The sequence below is a fragment of the Loxodonta africana genome, chromosome 3 (assembly GCF_030014295.1).
Source record: "Loxodonta africana isolate mLoxAfr1 chromosome 3, mLoxAfr1.hap2, whole genome shotgun sequence".
NCBI lineage: Eukaryota > Metazoa > Chordata > Mammalia > Proboscidea > Elephantidae > Loxodonta > Loxodonta africana.
Window position 1 is genome coordinate 90983966 of NC_087344.1, and position 19149 is coordinate 91003114.

General features: G+C 39.0%; 1 protein-coding gene across 1 annotated transcript in view; it reads left to right on the forward strand.

Moving 5' to 3' along the window:
- SCP2 (sterol carrier protein 2) overlaps positions 1 to 19149 on the forward strand; it is a 160478-nt gene that overhangs the window by 3874 nt on the left and 137455 nt on the right. The gene's annotated exons all lie outside the window — the stretch shown is intronic.

The window sequence follows — 19149 nt, forward strand, 5'->3', positions numbered from 1 at the left end:
TCGAGGCTTAAATTTGTTCTTCAGTTCTTTCAGCTTGAGAAGTGCCGAGTGTCTTCTTCCCTTTTGGTTTTCCATCTCCAGCTCTTTGCACATGTCATTATAATACTTTACTTTGTCTTCGAGATGCCCTTTGAAGTCTTCTGTTCAGTTATTTCATCAATTCTTCCTTTTGCTTTAGCTGCTCGACATTCGAGAGCAAGTTTCAGAGTCTCCTCTGACATCCATTTTGGTCTTTTCTTTCTTTCCTGTCTTTTCAATGACCTCTTGCTTTCTTCAGTGTGGGAAATGAAATAGAATCCTTATGGTGGATATCGACAGGTTTTAACACAACCAGGTCATATCTGCCATGGATGTTTTAATACAGCCAAGTCACATCTGTCACTTGGTTGACAGCAGGCCATTGGTTTGTCAGAGAGCTTCCAAGGTGTAGAGCTTACTCTGTGCCCGGCAGTTTCAATCACTTTACATACATTAACCCATTTAATCCTCTGAAACTCTTTAAGACTCTGGGAGTCAGAAGTAGCTTGCTTAAGGCCACACAACTGTTTAAACCCAGGCATTCTAGTTATAGAGCTGGTGTTTTCATCAGTATGTTATACTGCTCCATATACATGAAACTTTACCTGTTCCCATTTTTTTTTTTGGTGGTGATAAGTTAGGAATTAAGGGACAGACATGCACACAAATCAGCATACAAATAAATGTTTTCACTGAGACATGTAGAGAGAATGAGAATGAGCAGTTAGTGTGCATGGCAGCAAACTGAAAGGTTGGTGGGTCAAACCCACCCAGTGGTTCCACAGGAGAAAGACCTGGTGATCTGCTTTGTACATCTGTACATGTGGAATAGTTCTTTGTCACATGGGATTGTGAAGAAATTTGGAAGACAGCTACTTGGCCAACTGGCTGGAAGAGATCCATATGTGTCCATTCCAAAGAAAGATGATCCAACAGAATGTGGAAATCATTGAATAATGTCGTTAATATCACCCACAAGTAAGATTATGCAGAAGATAATTCAGAAGCAATTGGAACAGCACATCGGCAGCACGTTGGAATAGCAAAACGTATTAAGAAAATGTTGTGCATCCCACTTTGGTGAGTAGACACTAGGGTCTTAAACACTAGCAAACGGCCATCTAAGATGCATCAATTGGTCTCAACCCACTCGGAGCAAAGAAAAATGAACATCAGACACAAGGTAAGTATGAGCCCAAGAGACAGAAAGGGCCACATAAACCAGAGACTACATCAGCCTGAGACCAGAAAAACGAGATGGCACCCAGCTACAACCGATGACTGCCCTGACAGGGAACACAACAGAGAAATCCCTAATGGAGCAGGAGAACAGTGGGATGCAGACTTCAAATTCTTGTGAAAAGGCCAGACTTAATTGTTTGACTGAGACTAGAGGGACCCCAGAAGTCATGGTCCCTGGACCTTCTGTTTGCCCAAGACTGGAACCATTCCCGAAGCCAACTCTTCAGACAGGGATTGGACTGGACTGTAAGACAGAAAATTGATACTGGTGAGGAGTGAGCTACTTGGGTCAAGTAGACACATGAGACTATGTGAGCAGCTTCTGTCTAGAGGGAAATGAGAAGGCAGGGGGGACAGGAGCTGTGTACTGTCTCAATGGGGGGAGAGCAGCTAAGAGTACTGTCATGGATTGAATTGTGTCCTCCCAAAAATATGTGTCAACTTGGTTAGGGCATGATTCCCAGTACTGTGTGGTTGTCCTCCATTTTGTGACTGTAATTTTATGTTGAGAGGTTTAGGGTAGGATTGTAACACCACCCTTACTCAGGTTACCCCCCTGATCCAAGGTAAAGGGAGTTTCCCTGGGGTGTGGCCTGCACCACCATTTATCTCTCAAGAGATGAAAGGGAAGCAAGCAGAGAGTTGGGAACCTCGTACTACCAAGAAAGCATCACCAGAAGCAGAGCACATCCTTTGGACACAGGGTCCCTGTGCCGGAGAAGCTCCTTGACCGGGGAAGATTGAGGACAAGGACCTTCTTCCAGAGCTGACAGAGAGAGAAAGCCTTCCCCTAGAGCCGACGCCCTGAATTTGGACTTAAAACCTACTAGAATGTGAGAAAATAAATTTCTCTTTGTTAAAGCCATCCACTTGTCGTACTTCTGTTATGGCAGCACTAGATAACTAAGACAGGTACATAGCAAGGTGTATATAAGTTTTTGTATCAGAGGCTGACTTGATTTGTAAACTTCCACTTAAAGCACCAAAAAAAAAAAAAAAAGACTGTGTGTCAGTTTGGCTGGGCCATGATTCTCAGTGTTTTGGCAGTCTTATAATGTTGTGGTCACTTCCCTGTTGAGATTTGATACGTGATCACCTTCATAATGGGATCTGCAGTGAGTAGCCAGTCAGTTGAAAGGGAGTTTCTTTGGGCATGTGGCCTGCATCGAATGTAAGTGGACTTTTTGGCAAGGCTTCTGCTCATTCTGGATTCTGCACCTGGCTCCCGTTCTTTTGGCCTCTGGTTCTTTTGACTTGAGCTAGCAGCTTACCTGAGGTCTTCCCTGCTGACCTTGGGATTCCAGGATCTTTGCAGCTGGTGAGCAAGGGCTGTGCTCTTCAACCTGCCGACCTTGGGTTCGCCAGCCCCTGCGGCTGCGTGAATCAGGGGGAGCCTCTATCCTGACCCACAGACTTGGGACATTCCAGCCTCTACAACCAAGTGAACCATTTCCTTGATGTAAATCTCTCGTTCTTTGTATATATTTATATACTTTACTGGTTTTGCTTCTTTAGAGAACCCAGCCTCAGACAGATGTGGATGGATCTCGGTTGAAAGCAGAGAATACCAGAAAGATTTTTACTTGTGTTTTATTGACTATGCAAAGGCATTTGATTGTGTGGATCGTAACAAATCAGGGATAACATCGCAAAGAATGAGAAGTCCAGAACACTTAATTGTGCTCCCACGGAACCTGTGCATAGGCCAAGAGGAAGTCATTCAGACAGAACAGTGGGATACTTTGTGGTTTAAAATCAGGAAAGATGTGTGTTAGGGTTGTGTTCTTTCACCATACTTATTCAGTCTGTATGCTCAGAAATAATCTGAGACTATATTAAGAAGAACGTGGTATCAGGATTGAAGGAAGACTCAACATACTGCAATGTGCAAATGATACAACCTGTTTTGCTGAAAGTGAAGAGAACTTGAAGCACTTACTGATGAAGACCAAAGATAACAGCTTTCAGTATGGGTTACACTTCAATGTAAAGAAAAGAAAAGTCCTCACAGCTGGACCAATAAGCAACATCATGATAAACGGAGAAAATATTGAAGTTGTCAAGGGTTTCATTTTACTTGGGTCGACAATCATTGCTTGTGAAAGCAGCAGTTAAGAAATCAAATGACATATTGCATCAGGCAAATCAGCTGCAAAAGATCTCTTTAAAGTGTAAAAAAGCAAAGATATCACCCTGAAGACTAAGGTGCACCTGACCCAAGCCATGGTGTTTTCAGTCACCTCACATGCATGTGAAAGCTGGACAGTGAATAAGGAAGACTGAAGAAGAATTGATGCCTTTGAATTGTGGTGTTGATGAAGAATATTGAATATACCATGGACTGCGAGAAGAACGGACAGGTTTGTCTCACGTACTTTGGACATGTTATCGGGAGAGACCAGTCCCTGGAGAAGGACATCATACTTGGTAAAGTAGAGGGTCAGCTAAAAAGAGGAAGACCCTCAAAGAGATGGATTGACACAGTGACTGCAACAGTGGGCTCAAGCACAGCAACGATTGTGAGGATGGCGCAGGACTGGGTAGCATTTTGTTCTATTGTACATAGGGTTGCTTTGAGTCAGAACCCACTCGAGAGCACCTCACAAAAACAACTTTAATTTAATTGGCTTATAATCTTCAAAAGTGTCAAAATTATGACAGTCAAGGACTGAAAGAGTCCAAAAAGACATAACTAAATACAATATGTGGTTCTGAACTGGATCCTTTTGCTTTAAAAGGAACAACTGGGAACTTGAATAGATAGTGGTAAATTCCTAGCTTTGGTGATTATACCGTGGTTATCTAGGAGACTATCCTAGTTTGCATAAAATACACAGTGAAGTGATTGAGTGATAGGCATCATAAAAGGCATCATGCTGGTAACTTATTCTCAAATGGTTCAGGGAAAAGAAAATTTCTCACGTGTTACAGAGTAGAACTGCTTTGTAAGCGTTTCTTGGCTGTAATCTCATACAGAAGCAGATCGCCAGGCCTGTCTTCTGTATTGCTGTGGGGTGGGTTAGAACGCCAACCCTGAAGTTAGTAGTTGAGAGCAAACGGCATGGGCCACCCAATGACCTCTTCCTTGTACTACTAGCAGTTTTTCTGTGGGTTTGAGATTGTCTCAAAATAAAAGTAATAATACAAAATAAAGCAATGCCATTCTCACTTTTTTGAGGAAACTATAGTTATTTTTCATAAAAAAAGTTGTTAACATGTAATGGGTTTGTTTTTTTGAATGAATCGAAAGATATTTCTAAAATGCCAACATTTTTATTTCTAATATGATAAATATTGATAGATATAACCCACATAATCTGAAGCTCTTTGGCATCTTTAATAATCTTTGATGGTGTAAAGGAGTCTTGAAACCAAGAAGTATGAGAATTGCTGAATCTAGTCATTGAGCACCGATAGCTGCTACCGTCACAAAGAGAAACAGACATTATATGCTCCCTGATGAAAGAACATACGTATAGTTTTGTCAGAGGGATAGGACGTGAGTCTGATAAAGCAGGAAATACGGAGAAGAGAGGAACTGTATGAGTATGCAATCTGAAAAGTCTAGACTCTGGGAAGGTCTGTAGATCAAATGCTGCAGGTTCTTCAACAGATACATTGAAAGGAAAAGAAAGTGATATAGAGGGGAACCTGTAGATTAAAAGAGATCTTAAAAATGCATAAAATTTAAAAAAATGTGCAAGACCAAACTATAGCGTCTAAGGATACAAACGTGGTTGATAAAATTATGAAATATTACAAGGAAATGATTCCTGTAAGAGGCAGGATACTAATTACTTTGGGGGGTGTAGAGACTGGGATTGGGACAGGGTACAGTGAGGAGCTCCTGAGGTGGCAGGCCAAGTTCAACTTCTTGGTCTGGTTGGTGGTTGCATGGGTGTCTTACTTAAAATAATCCATTAGGCCATATATATTTTTTGTGTGCAGTTTTTTGTATCTCTGTTATTTTACAATGAAAAAGTATATCCAAAAAGTTAAATATGAGGCAGTTAATAATTCCAGGGGAAAAAACACAAGAAAATTGTACAACAAAGGAAATGTAGTCATAGTACACAACTTGGCCCAGTAGTAAAAATATTTACTTAATAAGGTAAATACGGATTAAAAAAAAACCAAAGCAAACCCATTGCCAATGAGTCGATTCCGACTCATAGTGACCCTATAAGACAGAGTAGAACCATCCCATAAGGATTCCAAGGAGCATCTGATGGATTCAAACTGCTGACCTTAGCAGCCATAGCTCTTAACCACTGTGCAACCAGGACTACAAACACTGACTACTGATTAATAAATAATTGTAATTCAGCTCTGTGGGGAGGATGGGGCAAGTGTACTTCATGTGTGGTAAGATTTATTCCAGAGTATTTTATCTTCATGGGGTCTACTGTAAATGGCATTGATTTGGTGATTTCCTCTTCGATGCTCTTTTTGTTGATCTAGAGGAATCCAACTGATTTTTGTATGTTTCTCTTGTATCCTGATACTCTGCTGAACGCTTCTATTAGTTTCCATAGTTTTCTGGAGGATTCCTTAGGGTTTTCTGTGTATAAGATCATGTCATCAGCAAATAGAAATACTTTTACTTCTTCCTTGCCAATCTGGATACCCTTTATTTATTTCTTTATCTAGCCTAATTGCTCTGGCTAGGACTTCTAGCACAATGTTGAATAAGAGTGATGATAAAAGGCATCCTTGTCTGGTTCCCGTTCTCAATGGGAATGTTTTCAGGCTCTCTCCATTTAGGGTGATGTTGGCTGTTGGCTTTGTATAAATGCCCTTTATTATGTTGAGGAATTTTCCTTCTATTCCTATTTTGCTGAGAGTTTTTACCATGAATGGATGTTGAACTTTGTCAAATGTCTTTTCTGTATCAATTGATAAAATCATGTGATTCTTGTTTTTTGTTTTATTTATGTGGTAGACTACATTGTTTTTCTAATGTTGAACCATCCCTGCACAGCTGGTATGAATCCCACTTGGTCATGGTGAATTATTTTTTTGATATGTTGTGGAATTCTATTGGCTAGGATTTTGTTGAGGATTTTTGCTTCTACATTCATGAGGGACATAGGTCTATAATTTTCTTTTCCTGTGGTGTCCTTATCTGGTTTTGGTATCAGGGATATGGTGGCTTCATAGAATGAGAGTTTGGTAGTATTCCATCCTTTTCTATGCTCTGAAATACCTTTAGTAGTAGTGGTGTTAACTTTTCTCTGAAAGTTTGGTAGAACTCTGCAGTGAAGCCGTCTGGACCAGGGCTTTTTTTTGTTGGGAGTTTTTTGATTACCTTTTCAATCTCTTCTTTTGTTATGGGTCTATTTAGTTGTTCTACCTCTGTTTGTGTTAGCTTAGGTAGGTAGTGTGTTTCTAGGAATTCATCCATTTCTTCTAGGTTTTCGAATTTGTTTTAGTATAGTTTTTCATAGTAATCTGATATAATTCTTTTCATTTCAGTTGGGTCTGTTGTAATATGGCCCCTCTCATTTCTTATTCGGGTTATTTGCTTCCTCTCTTGCTTTTCTTTTGTCAGTTTGGCCAATGGTTTATCAATTTTGTTGATTTTTTCAAAGAACCAGCTTTTGGTCTTGTTAATTCTTTCAATTGTTTTTCTGTTTTCTATTTCATTTAGTTCAGTTCTAATTTTGATTATTTGTTTTCTTCTGGTGCCTGTGGGTTTCTTTTGTTGCTGTCTTTCTATTTGTTCAAGTTGTAGGGATAATTCTTTGATTTTGGCCCTTTCTTCTTTTTGGATAAGTGCATTTATTGATATAAACTGGCCTCTGAGCACCGCTTTTGCTATGTCCCAAAGGTTGTGATAGGAAGGGTTTTCATTCTCATTGGATTCTCTGAATTTCTTTATTCCATCCTTAATGTCTTCTATAATCCAGTCTTTTTGAGCAGGGTATTGTTCAGTTTCCAAGTGTTTGATTTCTTTTCCCGTTATTGATTTCCACTTTTATGGCCTTATGTTTAGAGAAGATGCTTTGTAATATTTTAGTGTTTTGGATTCTGCTAAGGCTTGCTTTATGACCTAATATGTGGTCTGTTCTAGAGAATGTTCCATGTGCACTAGAAAAGAAAGTATAGTTGGTTGCTGTTGGGTGGAGTGTTCTGTATATGTCTACGAGGTCAAGTTGGTTGATGGTGGCATTTCGATCTTCCTTGTCTTTATTGAGCTTCTTTCTGGATGTCCTGTCCTTCACTGAATGTGTTGTGTTGAAGTCTTCTACTATTATTGTGGAGCTGTCTATTTAACTTTTCAATGCTGATAGTTTGTTTTATGTATCTTGCAGCCCTGTCATTGGGTGCATAAATATTTAATACGGTTATATCTTCTTGATGTATTGTCCCTTTAATCATTGTATAGTGTCCTTCCTTATCCTTTCTGATGGATTTAACTTTAAAGTCTATTTCATTAGAAATTAATTTTGCCACTCTTGCTCTTTTCTGATGTTTGCTTGATATATTTCTTTCCGTCCTTTGTGTTTTAGTTTGTTTGTGTCTCTAAGGTGTGTCTCTTGTAGGCAGCATATAGATGGACCTTGTTTTTTGATCCGTTCTGCCACTCTCTGTCTCTTTATTGGTGCATTTAGTCGATTTACATTCAGGGTAATTATGGATAGGTATGAATTTAGTGCTATCATTTTGATGTCTTTTTTTGTGTGTTGACAGTTTCTTTTTCCCACTTGATTTTATGTGCTGAGTAGATTTTCTTTATATATTGTCCTTTCCTCATAGTTGTTTTTGTTGCTTTTGTTTTTGCTGAGTCTGTATTTTTCCCTTGTATTTTATTTTGATGAGTAGGATAGTTTGTCTCCTTATTATTTACCCCTGTTTTTCTAAATTGAACACTATTATTTCTTCCTCTCCATATGGAAGGTGTATGATTACATTTCTTAGTTCCTCTTTATTATTTTAATGTTGTCTTCTTTTATATAATAACTTTGTTGTTACCCTGTGTTGGACTTTTTTTTTTTAATCTTCGTTTTTTTTTTTTTTTTATTTCCCTGTGTGGGTTGACTTCTGGTTGCTCTGCTCAGTGTTGTATTCTTGGGTTGATACATGATATTATTGATTTTCTAACCAAAGAACTCCTTTTAGTATTTCTTGTAGTTTTAGTTTGGTTTTTACCAATTCCCTAAACTTGTGTTATCTAGAAATGTCTTAATTTCACCTTCATATTTAAGAGACAGTTTTGCTGGATATATGACCCTTGGCAGGCAATTTTTTTCTTCAGTTTTTTAAATATGTCATCCCATTGCCTTCTTACCTGCTTGGTTTTTGTCGAGTAGTCCAAGTTTATTCTTATTGGCTCTCCTTTGTAGGTTACTTTTTTTTTATCCCTCGCTGCTCTTACAATTCTCTCTTTATCTTTGGTTTTGGCAAGCTTGATTGTGGTATGTCTTGGTGACTTTCTTTTAAGATCTACCTTATGTGGAGTTCGATGAACATCTTTGATAGATATCTTCTCATATTTCACAATATTAGGAAAGTTTTCTGCCAACAAATCTTTTAGAATTTTCTCTGTATTTTCTGTTATCCCTCCCTATTCTGGTACTCCAATCACTCGTAGGTTATTTCTCTTGATAGAGTCCCACATGATTCTTAAGGTTTCTTCATTTTTTAAAATTCTTTTATCTGATTTTTCTTCAAATATATTAGTGCCAAGTGATTTATCTTCGAGTTCAGAAATTCTGGCTTCTACTTGCTCAATTCTGCTCCTCTGACTTTCTATTGAGTTATCTAATTCTGTAAGTTTATTGTTAATCTTCTGAATTTCTGATTGCTGTCCGTCTATGGATTTTTCCAGGTTATTAAACTTTCCATTATGTTCCTGAATAATCTTTCTAATTTTTTCATTTGCTTTATCTGTGTGTTCCTTGGCTTGTTCTGCATATTACCTCATTTCCTTCCTGATGTCTTGAAGAGTTCTGTATATTAAACTTTTGTATTCTGCATCTGGTAATTCCAGGAATGCATTTTCATCTAGAAGATCCCTGGGTTCTTTGTTTTGAGAGCCTGTTGAGGTGATCATGGTCTGTTTCTTTATGTGACTTGATATTGACTGTTGTCACCGAGTCATCTATAAGTTGTTGTATTAGTTTATGCTTGCTTACTGTGTCATAGCTGCTTTCTTTGTTTTTTTTTTTGGTATACCCCATGGGTTGCTTAAGTGAGCTAGCTTGATTATTTTCATCTTTGGAACTGTGGTGTCCTGTCCCCAGCTGGCTAGAGCTGTTATCAGGTATATCAGTGTAGGAGTCCATTCAATTTTCTTGTATGAATTCAGGTCAGGTTTCCAGGTAGCTGATCAGCAAGTGTGTGGTACAGGCTCTGTCCTACAGTCTTAGAGGGGCAGGGGTGATTGGCGCATATACCAGTATCTGATTGCAGCAGGGGGTCACACTGTGAACAAGGTAGGGGGCTGCGTACTGACCCCCAAGTGTCTCTGAGGAAAACATGTCTCTGTTCCCTAGAGCGTGCTGGTGGGTACGTTCTGCAGAGGGACCATGGGCACCCAAAGTTTTGGGTTGTAAGGACAGGGAGGTAACAGTTATCTTTGGACCCCTGTCACGGGTGGCTGGGTGACCTGAGTGGAGCTACCAGTCCTTAGGTGCCTGTTGTGGGTAGGTGAGGACCTTGTTTAATAGACAGAGCAACGTCAGACGTCAAACACTCACCTCCCCATTGCACAGCTGAAATGGTTGGAGTTTGCCAACAAGGGCCTATTCTCCCAAAGTAGGCCCACGCAGGTCCATGGAGAAGGGAAAGGTGTGCAAGGTCCACAGACGGTTTATGTCTGGACAGGAGCCACTTCTGTCCTGAGCTCTCCTGGTTAATGGAGCTAGCAAATTATCTTTTCGCCAAATTGCAAATGTTTTCCTTCCCCAAGGTCGGGATGATGCCTCCATGTGCTCACCTGGGTCTATCTCAGGCCTAGGGATTCAACCGCTGAATCCGGCTTGGGTGTGGGGGGGGCGTGGTAAAATCTACACGAGTACTTAGCTTTTGCTGAGAGCGTGCAGTTCTCCTCAGGTTCCGGAGGTGTGAGTGGGCTGCGTGGCTGGCTGCTTCTCCCTGAGGAAACTGAGTCCGATTGCTAGGACTAGCCCGCCACTGCCGCTGCTGCCGCTCCAGGAATGGTGCCTGAGGGCTCCCCGCGATTGAGGTCTGGTAACTCCTCTCCACTTCTGAACGCTCTTTTCTTTCCTGTGCCCCTCAGTTTGTTGTCTAAGCTTGCCTTTGATGCTCAGGGCTCCCAGCTTGTCACAAATATACTCCTTTCAGTTGTTTTTTCGCATCTTTGTTGTAAAGAGGGCTTGATGGAAGCGTCCGTTCATTCTGCCATCTTGGCTCTGCCTCCATCTTCTGCTCTGCCTATTAAGCAGGGTCCTCACCTTCCCACATTAGGAGCCTGAGGACCGGTGGCTTCACCCATGCCACCCATGACAGGTGTCCAAGGATAAGTGGTGCCTCCCAGTCCTTACAGCCAAAAGCACTGGGTGCCCATGGTTCGGCTGCAGAACCCACCCACCTGTGCGCTCTGGGGAGCCAGGGACATGCTTTCCTCACAGACATTTGGGGGATGGTTGTCAGCCATCTGCCTTGTTCAGAGCATGACCCCCTGCTGCAACCAGATATCTGTGCCTATACCAGTCACCCCTGCTCCTCTAAGACTGTAGGAGAGAGCCTGCGCCACACACTTGGTGACCGACTATTTAGCTGAATCCATTAAGAAAAGTGAATGCACTCCTGGGCTTATAAAAAAAAAAAAAAATTCTAGCCATCTGGTGAGAGGACGTTAGAGCTTCATAGGTGCAAATAATCAAGCTAGGTCACTCCAGCAGCCTGTTTGGGCATGTCAAAACAAAACAAAGCAAGAAGGTAGGACACAGTAAGCAAACATAAAATAAATTAATAAAATAACTTATAGATGACTTGGAGAAAACAATCAATATCAAATCACATAAAGAAGCAGACCATGATTGCTTCAACAAGATCCCAAGACAAAGAATCAAGGAATCTTCCAAGCAAAGAGATATTCCTGGAATTACCAAAGATAAAATACTAAAGATTAATATATAGAACGCTTCAAGAGATCAGGAAGGAGATCAGGCACAATGCAGAACAAGCCAAGGAATACACAGATACAGCAGTTGAGGAAATTAAGAAGGTTATTCAAGACCATAGTGACAAATGTAATAGTCTACAAGAATCCATAGAGAGACAGTAATCAGTAATTCTGAAGATTAACAAAAAATTTCTGAATTAGACAGCTCAATAAAAAGTCAGAGGAGCAAAATTGAGGTAATGGAAGTCAGAATTAGTGAGATTGAAGATAAAACACTTGGTACCAATATATTCAAAGAAAAATTAGATAACAGAGTTAAAAAGAAAATGAAGGAATCCTAAGAATCTCATGGGATTCCATCAAGAGAAATAACCTACGAGCTATTGGAGTACCAGAATAGGGAGCAAGAACAGAAAATACAGGGAGAATTGTTGGCAGAAAACTTCCCTGTTATCGTGAAAGATGAGAAGATACCTATCCAAGATGCCTATTGAACCCCACATAAGGTAGATCCCAATAAAAAGTCACCAAGATATAATCAAACTTGCCAAAACCAGAGTTAAAGAATTTTAAGAGTGGATAACAATAAAAAATAAAAAAAAAAATTTTTTTTTTTTAACAATAAACATAAAGTCACTTACAAAGGAGAGTCAATAAGAATAAACTTGGACTACTAGGCAGAAACCATGCAGAAAATAAGGTAATGGGATGACATATATAAAGCATTGAAGGAAAAAAATTGCCAGCCAAGAATCATATATCCGGCAAAAATGTCTCTGAAATATAAGGTGAAATTAGGACATTTCCAGATAAGCAGAAGTTGAGGGAATTACTAAAGGAATTTCTGTGGTTAGAAAATCAATAACATCAGATAACAGCCCAAGACGAGAACGCAGGACAGACCAACTAGATAAAGAAATCACAAAAATAAATGAAGGAAAAAAATGCTCAAAACAGTAAAATAGCGATGTCATTATGTAAAAGATGACAACATTAAATCAGTAAAGGGGACTAAGAAATGTAGTCATAGATCTATCACATGGAGAGAAAGTCAAGGTTATATAAAGAGATAAAAGTTTGGTTTAAATTTAGAAAAATAGGGGTAAATATTAAGGTAACCACAAAGGAGGCTAACAATCCTAAACACAAAATAAAGTACAAGGAGAACAAAGACTCAGCAAAAACAAATTCAACAACAATTAAAAAGGGGAAAAGGCTATATATAAAAAAACTACTCAACACAAAATTAAGTGGAAGAAAGAAACAGTCAACAATACACAAAAAAGACATCAAAATGACAGCACTAAACTCATACCTATCCATAATTGTGCTGAATGTAAATAGATTAAATGCATCAATAAAGAGAGTGGCAGAATGGATAAAAAACCGCAGTCTGTTTATACGCTGCCTACAAGAGACGCACGTTAGACTTAAAGACACAAACTAAAACTCAAAGGATGAAAAAAAATTAAACAACAGTCAAAAAAGAGCAGGAGTGGCAATATTAATTTCTGACAAAATAGACTTTTAAGTAATATCCACCACAAAGGATAAGGAAGGATACTATATAATGATAAAAGAGACAATATACTAGGAGAATATAACCATATTAAATATTTACTCACCCAGTGACAGGGCTTCAAATATATAAAACAAACTCTAAAAGCATCGAAAAGTGAGATAGATAACTCCACAATAATAGTAGGAGATTTCAACATACCACTTTTGGTGAAGGACAGAACATCCAGATAGAAGCTCAATAAATACACAGAAGATCTAAATGCTACAATCAGCCAACTTAACCTCATAGACATATACAGAACAGTCCACCCGACAGCAGCCAAGTATACTTTCTTTCCCAACACACATGAAACATTGTTTAGAGTAGACCACATATTAGGTCATAAACGAAGCCTTAACAGAATCCAAAGCATTGAAATATTACAAAATATCTTCTCTGACCATAAAAGTAGAAGTCAGTAACAGAAAAAGCCAGAAAAAGAAGACAAACACTTGGAAACTGAACAACGAGTTGTTCCAAAACAACTGGGTTGTAGAGGAAATTAAGGACAGAATAAGGAAATTCATAGACTCCAATGAGAATGAAAACACTTCCTATCAGAACCTTTGAGACACAGTGAAAACAGTGCTCAGAGGTCATTAAAAGAGCAATAAATGCACACATCCAAAAAGAAGAAAGGGCCAAAATCAAAGAATTATTCCTAAAACTTGAACGAATAGAGAGCAGCGAAAGAAACCATCAGGCACCAGAAGAAAGCAAATAATAAAAATTAAAGCCAAATTAGAGAACAGAAAAACAATTGCAAGTTAACAAGATCAAAAGGCAGTTCTTTGAAAAATTTAACAAAATCAGTAAACCACTGGCCAAACTGACAAAAGAAAAACAGGAGAGGAAGCAAATAACTTGAAGAAGAAATAAGGTGGATGATATCACAACAGACCCAACTGAAATAAATGAATCATATTAGATTTCTATGAAAAATTGTACTCTAACAAATTTGAACACCTAGAAGAAATGGGCGAAGTTCTAGAAATACACTACGTACCTAAACTAACACCAACAGAGGTAGAACAACTAAATAAACCCGTAACAAAAGAAGAGATTGAAAAGGTAATTGAAAAACTCACAGCAGAAAAAAAGCTTTGGCCCTGACGGCTTCACAGGAGAATTCTACCAAACTTTCAGAGAAGAGTTAACACCACTACTACTAAAGGTATTTCAGAGCATAGGAAAGGATGGAATACTCTCAGACTCATTCTATGAAGCCAGCATATCCCTGATACCAAAACCTGATAAAGACACCTCAAAAAAAAGAAAATTACAGACCAGTATCCCTCATGAACTTAGATGCAAAAATCCTCAACAAAATTCTAGCCAATAGAATTCAGCAACATATCAAAAAAATAATTCACCATGACCAAGAGGGATTCATACCAGGTATGCAGGGATGGTTTAACATTAGAAAAACAATTAATGTAATCCATCATATAAATAAAACAAAAGAGAGGAACCCCACGATCTTATCAATTGATGCAGAAAAGTCATTTAATAAAGTCCAACACCCATTCATGATAAAAACTGTCAGCAAAATAGGAGTAGAAGGGAAATTCCTCAACATAATGTAGGGCATTTATACAAAGCCAACAGCCAACATCATCCAAAATGGATAGAGTCTGGAAGTATTCTCCTTGAGAACGGGAACCAGACAAGGATGCCCTTTATCACCCCCTCTTATTCAACATTGTGCTGGAGGTCCTAGCTAGGAAAATTAGACTAGAAAAAGAAAGAAAAGGCGTCCAAATTGGTAAAGGAAGAAGTAAAAATCTCTATTTGCAGATCAGATGATCTTGTACACAGAAAACCCTAAATAATTCTCAAGAAGACTACTGAAACTAATGGAAGAGTTCAGCAGAGCATCAAGATACCAGATAAATATACAAAAATCAGTTGCATTACTCTACACCAACAAAGAGAAAGTTGAAGAGGAAATCACCAAATCAGTACCATTTACAATAGCCACCCAGAAGATAAAATACTTAGGAATAAATCTAACCAGAGACGTAAAAGACCTATACAGAGCAAACTACAAGCACTACTGCAAGGGAACTACATAAGTGGAAAAGTATACCTTGCTCATGGATAGGAAGGCTCAACATGGTAAAAATGTCCATTCTACTCAAAGTGATCTATAGATCCAATGCAATCCCAATCCAAATTGCAATGACATTTTTTAATGAGATGGAGAAACAAATCACCAACTTCATATGGAAAGGAAAGAGGCTCCAGATAAGTAAAGCATTACTGAAAAAGAAGAACAAAGTGGGAGGCCCCACACTTCCTGATTTTAGAATCTGTTACACTGTCACAGTAGTCAAAACAGCATGGTATGCTCCAACAGCAGATATATAGACCAATGGAAGAGAATTAAGAATGCAGACATGAATCCATCCACATATGAGCAGCTGATATTTGATAAAGGCCCAAAGTCCATTAAATGGGGAAAAGACAGTCTCTTTAAAAAAATGGTGCTGGCATACCTGGATATCCATCTGCAAAAAAATGAAACAAGATCTATACTTCATACCATGCACAAAAACTAACTCAAAATGGATCAAAGACCTAAATATAAAATCTAAAACAACAAAGATCATGGAAGAAAAAATAGGGACAATACTAGGAGCCCTAATACATGGCATAAACAGTATACAAAACATTACTGACAGTGTGCAGACACCAGAAGAGAAACTAGGTAACTGGGAGCTCCTAAAAATCAAACACTTACTCACATCCAAAGACTTTAACAAAAGAGTAAAAAGATTACATACAGACTGGGAAAAAGTGTTTGGGTACGACAAATCCGATCAGAGTCTGATCTCTAAAATTTACATGATACTGCAAGAACTCAACAATAAAAAGACAGCACAATTAAAAAATGGGCAAAGGATATGGACAGACACTTCAGGCGGCTAACAGATACAGGCGGAAATGCTCATGACAATTAGCCACTAGAGAATTGCAAATCAAAACTACAGTGAGATTCCGCCTCACTCCAACAAGGCTGACATTAATCCAAAAAGCACAAAGTAATAAATGTTGGAGAGGTTGTGGAAAAACTGGAACACTTATATACTGGTGGTGGGAATATAAAATGGTACCACCACTTTGGAAATCGATTTGGCGCTTCTTTAAAAAGGTAGAAATAAAACTACCATACAATCCAGCAATCCCACTCCTTGGAATATATCCTAGAGAAATAAGAGCCGTTACATGAACAGATATATGAACACCCATGTTCATTGCAGCACTGTTTACAATAGCAAAAAGATGGAAGCCACCAAGTTGTCCATCATTGGATGAATGGATAAATAAATTATGGTATATTCTCACAATGGAATACTACACAACGATTAAGAACAAAAATGAATCCATGAAACATCTCATAACATGGAGGAATCTGGAAGGCATTATGCTGAGTAAAATTAGTCAGTTGCAAAAGGACAAATATTGTATGAGATCACTATTATAAAAACTCAAGAAATAGTTTAAACAGAGAAGAAAATATTCTTTGATGGTTATGGTGGTCGGGAGGGAGGAAGAGGGGTATTCACTAATTAGATAGTAGATAAGAACTATTTTAGAAGGGAAAGATAACACACAATACAGGAGAGGTCAGCACAACTGGACTAAACCAAAAGCAAAGAAGTTTCCTGAATAAACTGAATGCTTCAAAGGCCAGAATGGGTTCTGGGGACCATGGTTTCAGGGGACATCTAGGTCAGTTGGCATAACAAAATGTATTAAAAATTCTGCATCCCACTTTGGTGAGGGGGTCCTGGGGTCTTAAACTCTAGCGAATGGCCATTTAAGACGTATCAATTGGTCTCAACCCACCTGGAGCAAAGGAGAATGAAGAACACCAAAGACACAAGGAAAATATGAGCCCAAGGGACAGAAAGGGTCACATAAACCAAAGACTGCAGCAGCCTGAGACTGGAAGAACTAGATGGTGCCTGGCTACAACCAATGACAGCCCTGATAGGGAACACAACAGAGAATCCCTGATGGAGGAGGAGAACAGTGGGATGCAGACCTCAGATTTTCGCAGAAAGACCAGACTTAATGGTCTGACTGAGAGTAGAAGGACCCTGGAGGTCATGGTCCCCAGACCTCCTGTTAGCCCAAGGCAGGAACCATTTCCGAAGCCAACTCTTCAGACAGGGATTGGACTAGACTATAAGAGAAAATGATACTGGTGAGGAGTGAGCCTCTCGGCTCAAGTAGACACATGAGACTATGTGGGCAGCTCCTATCTGGAGGGGTGATGAGAAGGCAGAAGGGGACAGGACTTGGCTGAATGGACATGGCAAATACAGGGTGGAGAGGAGGAGTGTGCTGTCTTATTAGAGGGAGAGCAGCTAGGAGAACATGGTAAGGTCGGTATAAGTTTTTGTATGACAGACTGGATTTGTAAACTTTCCCTTAAAGCACAATTAAAAAAAAAGAATACTTGGAAACATGGCAATTTATACAGGAAGAAATACCTAAAAGAATTGAAAGTGAATGTTTCAGGAGAAAGTAAAAGTCTAGCAGTGGGGAGTAGTGAAGCAGGATTGCTGCTTTTATTTTAAGCCTTTTTTTTGTTTTGGCATTTCTTTGATTAAAAAATAAAAATTAAAAAACATATAAACCATATGAGTACAGCTGTATGAATTCTCACAAAATGAATTCTCAAATATGATCATGTAACAAACCCCCAGATCAAGAAACAGAACATTACTAGCACCTCAGCAGCCCCCCTGTGCTCCCCTTGTCAGTGGTTCCTTGCCCCCAAAGGGTTCACATTATCCTGACTTCTGGCCTTTAACTCCTTAGATTAGTTCTGGGTTATGTGGTTCGACATTATGTTTGTGAGATTCACCCATAATTTTATGTGTAATTATAGTTTGTTCATTCTCATTTATTTAAAATAGTCCATTGTATGAACAGTCGCATTTATCCAATCTACTGTTAGCAGACATTTGGTAGTTCCCACCTAAACTTCCTTTTAATTTTGAAGGAGTAATTTAGTACATGTTTATTTGCTTGACTAGCCTTTTAAAAATGGCCCTGATTTCAGTATGAAATGTGAAAGTGCAGTTATTTCATTGTATAGATAATAATTTAATCATTATGCATGTTTATTACTTCTTGGGGCCTAGCTCAGCACTCTCTTTGGCTAGTAAGTACTTTTTAGAAATGTTCTAAGTGTAGTTGGTGAATTGAAAAGTAGGGGAGAGTAGGCATCTTTTGGATGCTGCATTGGGGAATTGTGAAGGATTTATGGAGAAGAGTTGGGATGGATCAGAGAGAGGAGCACATGATAAACGTTTTGTTTTGGTTCAGTTCCTGAGTTGTATTTTGGCACTGTGCAATGAATGTGGCATTTGAGTCAGGCCTACATAGTGTTTCCAACTGTGGTTTTATTGACCCATTAAACCCAAAAAGCCAAAGCCATTGCCCTTAAGTGGACTCCAACTCATAGCAACCCTATAGGAGAGAGTAGAACTGCCCCATAGGGCTTCCTTCAGGAGCGGCTGGTAGATTCCAACTGCCGTCCCTGTGGTTAGCAGATGAGCTCTTAACCACTGTGCCGTCAGGCCTCCTGTGACCCGTTATTGGATAGTGAAATCAATTTAGAAGGTTGCTTCTAGCAGTAAAAAAAAAAAAAAGAAAAGAAAAAGAAATAGAATAGAAAGTATTTATCAGTATAACAAGGATCACTATTCAGTGAACTTTTTCCTTCAGTTATGTATTTATATATGTATATACTTTTTTATACTGGGTTATGTTGTAAAACCTATCTTGTGGTTTGCACGCAAAAGAAAATTTGAAAGCTGTTTCTCTTTGGCATGACCACTGACTAGCAAACCACTGTACTTCATCTCATCGATCACCACTTTTTAGCTGTGTGACCTGGGCAAGTTACTTAATCTCTCTGTGCCCCAGTTTCTTATCGGTAAAGTGGTAATAATAGTACCCACTCCTTAGGGTTGTTGTGAGGATTAAATGTGTTAACGTGTACAAAGTGCTGAGTACAATACATAACACATAGCAGAAAACAAAACAAAACAAAACCTGTTGCCGTCGAGTCAATTCCAAGTCATAGTAATATTGTTCCATAGAGTTTCCAAGGAGCACCTGGTAGATTTGAACTGCCGACCTTTTGGTTAGCAGCCATAGCACTTAACCACTATACCACCAGGGTTTCCAAACACAACAAGCGCCCTGTAAATGT